Genomic DNA, 9,717 nt, shown 5'->3' with positions numbered 1-9,717 from the left:
TGGCTACCATGCCCTTTTAGGACGTGAGGCGTTCATGATCTTCCAAGTCGTACCCCATTATGGGTACATGAAGCTCAAAATGCCCGGACACAGCACTGCGCGCCGAAAACAAAACAGCCACACTGGCCCTCGAGGCATTATCCGAAGCCCGCTCGGCCGAGGAATTAACCATGCTACGCTCCACAGTGGACATGGACGACGTGATAGTCAACAAGAGATCCAAGTCCACCTCTTGTAAACCAGCGGATGAAATAGTCAAATTCCAAGTCCACCCAACGGACCCTACAAAAACAGCCTCCATTGGGGCACAGTTAAAACCTGACGTGGACGACGCACTATGAGAGTTCCTGCGCGAGAATTGGGACATATTCGCCTGGCATCCCTCAGACATGCCAGGAATCCCACGCAGGCTGGCCGAGCATAGCCTCAATATCCTAAATGGATTCAAGCCGGTCAAGCAGGCTCTTCGGCGTTTCTCCGAACCTAAGAGACAGGCCATGGGAGACGAACTAGCCAAGTTATTGGAGGCCGGATTCATCAGAGAAATAAAACACCTGGACTGGCTAGCAAACCTGCTGATGGTACCAAAGAAGGATAAATCCTGGCGCCTTTGTGTCGATTTCAAGGACCTTAATAAAGCTTGCCCAAAGGATCCCTTCCCCCTCCCCCGCATTGATCAAATTATTGATGCTACCGCAGGACACGAGTCATTGTGTTTCCGCGACGCATACTCCGGTTACCATCAAATCAAGATGGCGGAGTCCGACCAAGCCACAACGGCATTCATCACACCATACGGTCCCTTCTGTATCAACACAATGCCTTTTGGGCTCATAAACGCCGGCGCAACATATCAGCGCATGATTCAGACATGTCTGGAGAAACAAATCAGCAAAACAGTAGAGGCATATGTAGATGATGTGGTCGTCAAAACCAAACACGTCGACTCTCTGATAGACGACTTGAGGCTCACATTCCACAACCTCCGAACATACGACATCAAGCTCAATCCGGAAAAATGTGTTTTCGGCGTACCAGCCGGAAAGCTCCTGGGTTTCATTGTCTCCAGTAGAGGTATTGAAGCTAATCCGGCCAAAATCTGAGCTTTGTCACAGTTGGCTACCCCAACAGACCTCGAACAAATCCAGAAGTTAACTGGATGTGTGGCGGCTCTAAGCCGCTTTATCTTCCGCTTAGGAGAAAAGGCATTACCCCTTTATCGCCTCCTTCAGTGCACCGAACACTTCGAGTGGACGGATGCTGCCACAGCCGGATTGGAAGAAATAAAAGCCATACTGGCAACCAACCCAATCCTGGCTGTGCCAAACATCGGCGAACCAATGCTATTATACATTGCGGCAACTCATCAAGTTGTAAGCGCAGTGCTCGTCGTCGAACGAGAAGCGGACGGACATAAATTCCCTCTTCAAAAGCTGGTATATTATGTATCCACTGTCCTCACTCCATGCAAATCACGGTACCCACATTATCAAAAGATAGCCTATGCGGTGTTCATGGCATCCCGGAAACTGCGACACTACTTTCAAGAGTGTTCGATTATAGTAGCCTCGGAGGTGCCACTCAATGATATTATAAACAACCGCGATGCCACAGGCCGGATTGCCAAATGGGCCATTGAGCTCCTCCCGTTCGACATAACATACAAACCTTGGCGAGCCATTAAATCGCAAGTATTGGCCGACTTTGTCACCGAATGGACGGAAGCCGAACTCCCTAAAGAGTACAGTGCATAATCCAATTGGATTATGCACTTCGACGGCTCCAAAATGCTGGCTGGACTGGGGGCTGGCGTCGTCCTAACGTCCCCAACCGGAGATACAGTTCAATACGTACTTCAGATACTATATACAGACTCCAATAATGCAGCCGAATACGAAGCCCTGTTACATGGTCTTCGGATGGTAGTTTCCATGGGCATTCAGCGCCTGGAGGTGCGTGGGGATTCGAACCTCGCAATATCCCAAATAAATGGAGACTTTGATGCCAAGGATCCGAAGATGGCGGCCTATCGTAACGCCATCCTAAAGATGTCATCTCGGTTCGAGGGGCTCAAATTTCACCATGTGGCTCGGGAAAACAATCAGGCGGCGGATATCCTTGCCCGCATCGGCGCAAAATGCGATGCAGTCCCCCAACATCTTTTTAGAGAGGTTGTTTAATCCATCCGTGGTATGGGAGGGGGACACTGGCAATATTAGTCCGGACCCGGCAACAACACTCGATACCGAACACTCTGACATAATCGGAGGCTCTGCCACCGAAACAACACCTTCAGCCCACGTAATAATGGCCATCATAGCCCCGTGGATAGAACCATTCCTGGCCTACCTAACTAGGCAGGAACTTCCGGTGGACCAAAATGAGGCACGCTCCATAGTGCGGCGATCTAAGGCCTACAGGGTCCATGAGGGAGAACTGTATAAAAAAAGCACTACCAGAGTCCTTCAAAGGTGCATCTCCGAAGAGGAAGGGCGGAACCTTTTGGCAGAAATTCATGCTGGACTCAGCGGCCACCACGCCGCAGCCCAGGCTCTTGTAAGCAAGGCCTTCCGTATAGGATTCTATTGGCCGACGGCCCGGGCAGACGCACAAGACTTGGTCCAACGTTGCGCCGATTGCCAGCTTTTTGCAAATCAAAGCCACATGCCACCCACTGCCCTCCAAACAATCCCCATTACGTGGCCCTTCGCGGTCTGTGGGCTTGACAAGGTTGGACCCCTTAAAGGGGGAACCCACAAGAAAAAATACTTATTGGTCATGGTGGATAAATTCACCAAATGGATAGAAGCCAAACCTGTTAAAACAGCCGAATCCGGACCGGTGATAGACTTCATATCCGTGGTCGTACACCATTATGGCATCCCCCACAACATCATCACTGACAACGGCACGAACTTCACGGCCGATGAGGTAAAACTCTGGTGCAGCAAAATGGGCATCAAGCTCGATTATGCTTCAGTCTATCACCCACAAACCAATGGCCAAGTTGAGCAGGCAAACGGTCTTATAATGAGCGGCATTAAACCCAGGTTAGTGCGGTCCTTAACGGATTCTAACACGCACTGGGTAGAGGAGCTTGACTCTGTACTCTAGGGGCTGCGGACCACGCCGAATCGTAGTACCGGATATACACCCTTCTTTATGGTGTACGGCGCAGAGGCAGTCTTGCCCTGTGACATAATTCATGACTCACCTCGAGTGCTCATGTATGAAGAAAGAGAAGCCGAGCTCGATCGGCAGGACAGTCTGGACACCCTGGAGGAGGAGCGCGACATGGCAAAAGCTCGTTCCGCATTTTATCAGCAACAGGCTCGCAGATACCAAAGCAGATAAGTACGGGCCAAAACTTATAACGTTGGCGAACTATTTCTACGCCTGCCGGGTAAGAAAAAGAACAAGCTCGAGCCCAAATGGGAAGGTCCCTTCATTATTGACCAAGTTCTGACCGGTGGAGCATATCGTCTGCGGGATGCATCGAATAAACGACTCGAGCCGAACCCATGGAACGCGGCCAGGCTCCGAAGATTCTACGCCTAGCACCGGACTCTATGTTCGTCTCCTTCCTTTGTCCATTTTTTGCATATACATTATCTGTCTTGTTTTTCTTTCTTTCTTTTATTCTTTCTCTAGGCCTTCAAGGGCCAACTTGTGCCTCGCTTGCACATTATAGATGCGCTAGCCACGCTCATCATACCTGGAGGCTTCTTTCACAGAAGCTTAATTATTTATCTGGGCCTCATGCCCCGCACATGTGTTATACTTCCGCATGTACCTTTTTTCGCCATTATATGCATCGATATGACTTAAGTTTTGGCCAAGCTGGGTTGCCTGGCTCTTGTATTTATGCCCTATGTTCCCGTTAATTCGGCTAGGGCATAAGGGGAGCACCTCTGCGATTGTTACTACCGGGTCAGTCGGATGTGTACCTCAGACTAGGTGAAGCCGAAAGCTAGCGTTCTTAAGGGAATATTCGGTCGGTGAACAAAAGATGATTTTTATTTATTTTCCATATGTGCCCCCAGATGTTTTTCCTACGTTTCTATCGTAGTCCGGACATGCACTTTAGGGCATGCGTACCCAGGGAAAGGAACCCTTAACGGAACTATTATCCCTGGAAGATGTTTCTTACTACCCATGTAATATAACATAACTAGTTGGGCACTTGTCTGTTCAAGCACTAATCACCCCTAGGCCTGGTCTCCATGCATACCCCGGTTCTTATATAACTGAGCGGGTATTTGGATACACTCCGGACTATCGGGTCCCGAGGTTGAAGCGAAAAGGTCCGCCATGACAAATGATCTACAATCTGGCTAGAAGACATTATACATGCCACTTTAATTACATAGTCATGCAGACTGACTAAATTCCACTTCTATACCATCCAATAGGCGGTCTAGCCTACAATCCTATTGGGAATACTTTGCGGCTAATTCTACTTGCCAATAAACTAAGCTAACGGGGATCTCTTTTCTGTCGGGCCCCATAGGTCCGACCTCGGCCATGTGATTTGGGTCAGCCTTGGTATACCGCGTCTTCACCATGGCCCAGGCTTCCCTGGCACCTTGATGGCAGGCCGATATCTTCCATAATCGGAAGCGCCGCTGTGCTCCCTTGAGCTTCTCCGTAAGCTCTGCAACGCCTTCTGGCAGGGAGACGGATGGCCACAAGGCCTGGGCAACACCTTGCATCACCTGCCGAACTTGTTCGTGCAGTTGTGAGAGCTCGGATAGAAGATCACCTGCAGACCCTGGCATTTCCTCCGCGGGACGACCCGTCAGCATACCTACAGACATAACGCTGTTAGTCGGCTTCTTCACCGAACTCCTTCAAAAGGATTCGTTCAAGCACTTACTGAAAATGCCACGTCGAAGCCGCTTATTCTCCTTCTCAGAGTCTGCAAGCTGGGCTCGAATGTATTTCAGTTCCACGCTCAGCTTGGTATTGGCGTATTGGAGATTGTTTTTCTCCCGCCTGGTCTCATTCAGCATGCGTTCGCCATCCTTTAGCTGCCGCACGACATGCTGGTCCTCCGGATTTTCTCCGGATTCATCTGCAACATCTATTGTTAGATCTGCAGCCACGCCACACACTATATGGTAACCATCATTCTTCAAAGTAAATGTTACCATCAGGGGACTTTTTCGGTTCCTTTAATGCGGCAACAGCGGCTGAAGTTGGGTCTTGCATTCCTCCAGCTCCTGTGACAACCGAGTATTCTTCTCTATAAGAACCTGCACAATAAAGATGATCCTTAAATCAATTCTGCTAACTGTTTCAAGTCTCAGGGGCTACTGATACATATAATCATTAGATTTACTTACCCGTACATCCTTTACATACTGATCCGTGGCTCTGGCTAGACCATCTTGAGCAGCACGGAGGTACGCCTCTCCAGAATTGAAGGCATCAAATGCCTCTGGTGAGAAACAAGCATCGCGGAGTACGGCCCGGCGACGCCTATGATTCATAGCGCTTTCCACTTCTGAATTTGTGGCGGATAATCTATCTACATCCTCTGTAGGGGTATTATCCGGCGCCCGCCCCATATCGGCTTCCACCTCTATGTCCGGTCCTGGCGCCCGACTGGTGGAAGGGTGATTAGCAACATCGCCGGACATATTCCGGCGAGCGTTTTTTCTGTTAAAGAAACACGGGCGTCATTACATTTCGAGAAAGACGACAACCATGGAGCGGGGTTTCTGTTATACCTTTGCGCCGACGTCTCTGTCCTGACCGCCTTCCTTTTTGGCCTGCCCGGCCTCGGTGCCTCTTGTTGGCGAGTTGCTGCGGGTTCGGCAGGGCGTCCCGAATGCCTTCCCTGTAAAAACGCCATATGTATATGGTAGGTGAAGTGTCTAAAAGGGGATCCTAGTTTTTGGAGTTGGGATTTTTGGTTTTTCTTACGTGCGATGCAGGGAGCAGTCCGGGATAGTCAACCGTAATAGCCACCATGGCATCATCGCAGCTTAACGGATAGAACTGCCGGTCTATCAGCTCCACGAATATGACCGGATCTTCTTCGAGTCCGAAGTCGAGGGCCCGGTCAGGGTCCTCTGGTTGTGGGGAGGGGCTGCTGACCTCCTCTATGGCTTTTCGCAGTTCCTGCCGCAAAATGGCAAGGTGAATACCTACGACAAAGAATGCGGGAAAGAATGGGAGTAAGGAGATATAACTCACCCATCTTGGAGGATTGTACATGGAGAATCCATCCCGTGGCTTGACGCGGATGAACTCCTCTTCCTCTCCCTTGAACAATTCGGATAGATTTTTTGCTAAAGCGGCAGCATTTTCCGAACCCTTACGCCCGCAACGGGTGGCGTCATCCGCCCCGTTAAAACACCACAAGGGGTGCCCTCGATATTGAAGTGGTTGCACTCCCCGCATTATGCATATTGACATAACTTCGATTACTGTCAATCCTAATTGAGCCAGTGCTTTAATCCGGTTCATCAGGTAAAGGACTTCTCCATTCTCTTCCTCCTGGGGGCTCCGTGGGCACCAACTTCGGCGTTTCTTTAGAGGAGCATTGCTGAACTCAGGAAGACCCCGCCGAACAGGGTCCAGAAGGGGAACATCCTCCATATAAAACCATTCCGAAGGCCAGTATTCGGATGACTTCTTTAGGGTACCGGACAGGTACCCGGTTCCGGCGATGCGCCATATTTATGCTCCGCCCACTTGATAAAGTGACCCCTCTATGTGCGAGGGACGAGGCAAAATAGCCTTTTCCATAGCTCGAAATGAGCCTCGTAGCCCAGGAACAACTCGCAGAGAGCAACATAGCCGGCAATGTGTAAAATGGAGGCAGGGGTGAAATTGTGTAATTGGAGGCCGTATAACCCCAGGAGCCCGCGGAGGAAGGATGAATTGGAAATCCGAGTCCCCTTAATAAATAAGGAACAAGGTAGACCCGCTCCCCCGTAGAGGGACTGGGGAAGCTCTCCGCTTGCTCCCCGCCACTATAGGTGGCAACCCCGGCTCGAACGGGCACCATGTATGCTGGAGGGAGAAATCCCATAGTCTGCAGTTCGATTAATCGGATGTGTGGGACTGAACACCTCTCCCAATCACCGGGCTTAGGGCTACGGGGGCAGGAGGAGGAGCTGCGGAGGTTGGCCATGCTGGAATGGATCTTTTTGAAGCGTGCTCTGATGGATTCTCGCTGGGGGAGGATGGTATGGATCGGATCTGAGAATCCCCATCCTTTTAATATACAATTTATATATCTGGCTAGGGGGGGGGCGAATGTAAAAATGCCCCGGCGCCTCGTATTCATTAAATGTGTGGGAGATAGCCCTTATTGGGCGCAAAAGCCAAGAGGTCCAAACATTTATGGGACCGGACACTGCTCAACAAACGTTTGAAATTTGGAGAAGAACCCGCCCTGCAATGCCAAAGACAACACTGCGCGCCGGACTCATCGTCATTGAAGCCTGGTTCGGGGGCTACTGAGGGAGTCCTGGATTAGGGGGTCTCCGAACAGCCGGATTATATCCTTTGGCCGGACTATTGGACTACAAAGATACAAGATTGAAGACTTCACCCTGTTTCCGGATGGGACTCTACTTGGCGTGGAAGGAAAGCTAGGCAATACGGATATGTATATCTCCTCCTTTGTAACCGACCTTGTGTAACCCTAGCCCCCTCCGGTGTCTATATAAGCCGGAGGGTTTTAGTCCGTAGGACAACATACAATCATACCATAGGCTAGCTTTTAGGGTTTAGCCTCTCCGATCTCGTGGTAGATCAACTCTTAATAATACTCGTATCATCAAGAATAAATCAAGCAGGACATAGAGTTTTACCTCCATCAAGAGGGCCCGAACCTGGGTAAAACATCATGTCCCCTGCCTCCTGTTACCATCCGCCTTAGATGCACAGTTCGGCACCCCCTACCCGAGATCCGCCGGTTTTGACACCGACAGAGAACTACTCCCTCCTCATCATGGAGAGCGCCGGGATGATGAAGATGGCCACCGGAGAGGGATTCCACCCTCTGGCAGGGTGCCGGAACGGGTCTAGATTGGTTTTCGGTGGCTATGGAGGCTTCTGGCAGCGGAACTCCGGATCTATTGTGCTCCCGGATGTTTTTAGGGTATATGGAGATATATAGGCGGAAGAAGTATGTCAGGGGAGCCACGAGGGGCCCACGAGGGTGGAGGCGCGCCCAGGGGGTGGGTGTGCCCCCTACCTCATGGCCTCCTCGTTGCTTCCCTTACGTGGACTCCAAGTCTCCCGGTTTGCTTTCCTTCCAAAAATAAGTTCCGTGAAGTTTCAGTTCAATTGGACTCCGTTTGATTTTCCTTTTCTGCGATACTCTAAAACAAGGAAAAAACAGAAACTGGCAATGGGCTCTAGGTTAATAGGTTAGTCTCAAAAATAATATAAAAGTATATAATAAAGCCCATAAACATCCAAAGTTGATAATATAATAGCATGGAACAATCAAAAATTATAGATACGTTGGAGACGTATTAGCATCCCCAAGCTTAATTCCTGCTTGTCCTCGAGTAGGTAAATGATAAAAACAGAATTTTTGATGTGGAATGCTACCTAACATATTTCTCTAAATAATTCTTCTTTGTTGTGGTATGAATGTTTAGATCCATAAGATTCAAGACAAAAGTTTAATATTGACATAAAAATAATAATACTTCAAGCATACTAACAAAGCAATTATGTCTTCTCAAAATAACATGGCCAAAGAAAGCTATCCCTACAAAATCATATAGTCTGGCTATGCTCCATCTTCACCACATAACGTATTTAAATCATGCACAACCCCGATGACAAGCCAAGCAATTGTTTCATACTTTTGATGTTCTCAAACTTTTTCAATCTTCACGCAATACATGAGCGTGAGCCATGGACATAGCACTATATGTGGAATAGAATGGTGGTTGTGGAGAAGACAAAAAGGAGAAGACAGTATCACATCAACTAGGCGTATCAACGGGCTATGGAGATGCCCATCAATAGATATCAATGTGAGTGAGTAGGGATTGCCATGCAACAGATGCACTAGAGCTATAAATGTATGAAAGCTCAACAAAAGAAACTAGTGGGTGTGCGTCCAACTCGCTTGCTCACGAAGACCTATGGCATTTTGAGGAAGCCCATCATTGGAATATACAAGCCAAGTTCTATAGTGAAAGATTCCCACTAGTATATGAAAGTGACAACATAGGAGACTCTCTATCATGAAGATCATGGTGCTACTTTGAAGCACAAGTGTGGTAAAAGGATAGTAGCATTGTCCCTTCTCTATTTTTCTCTCATTTTTTTATTTTGTTTGGGCCTTCTCTTTTTTTATGGCCTCTTTTCTCTCTTTTTTATTTGGGCTTCTTTGGCCTCTTTTATTTATTTATTTTTGTCTGGAGTCTCATCCCGACTTGTGGGGGAATCATAGTCTCCATCATCCTTTCCTCACTGGGACAATGCACTAATAATGATGATCATCACACTTTTATTTACTTACAACTCAAGAATTACAACTCTATTCTTAGAACAAAATATGACTCTATATGAATGCCTCCGGCGGTGTACCGGGATGTGCAATGACTCATGAGTGACACGTATGAAAGAATTATGAACGGTGGCTTTGCCACAAATACAATGTGAACTACATGATCATGCATAGCAATATGACAATGATGGAGCGTGCCATAATAAACGGAACGGTGGAAAGTTGCA

The sequence above is a fragment of the Triticum dicoccoides genome, chromosome 3A, assembly GCF_002162155.2.
Source record: "Triticum dicoccoides isolate Atlit2015 ecotype Zavitan chromosome 3A, WEW_v2.0, whole genome shotgun sequence".
In the NCBI taxonomy this organism is placed as follows: Eukaryota; Viridiplantae; Streptophyta; class Magnoliopsida; order Poales; family Poaceae; genus Triticum; species Triticum dicoccoides.
The sequence above is the reverse complement of the archived record's forward strand: the minus strand, read 5'-3'. Positions refer to the sequence as shown.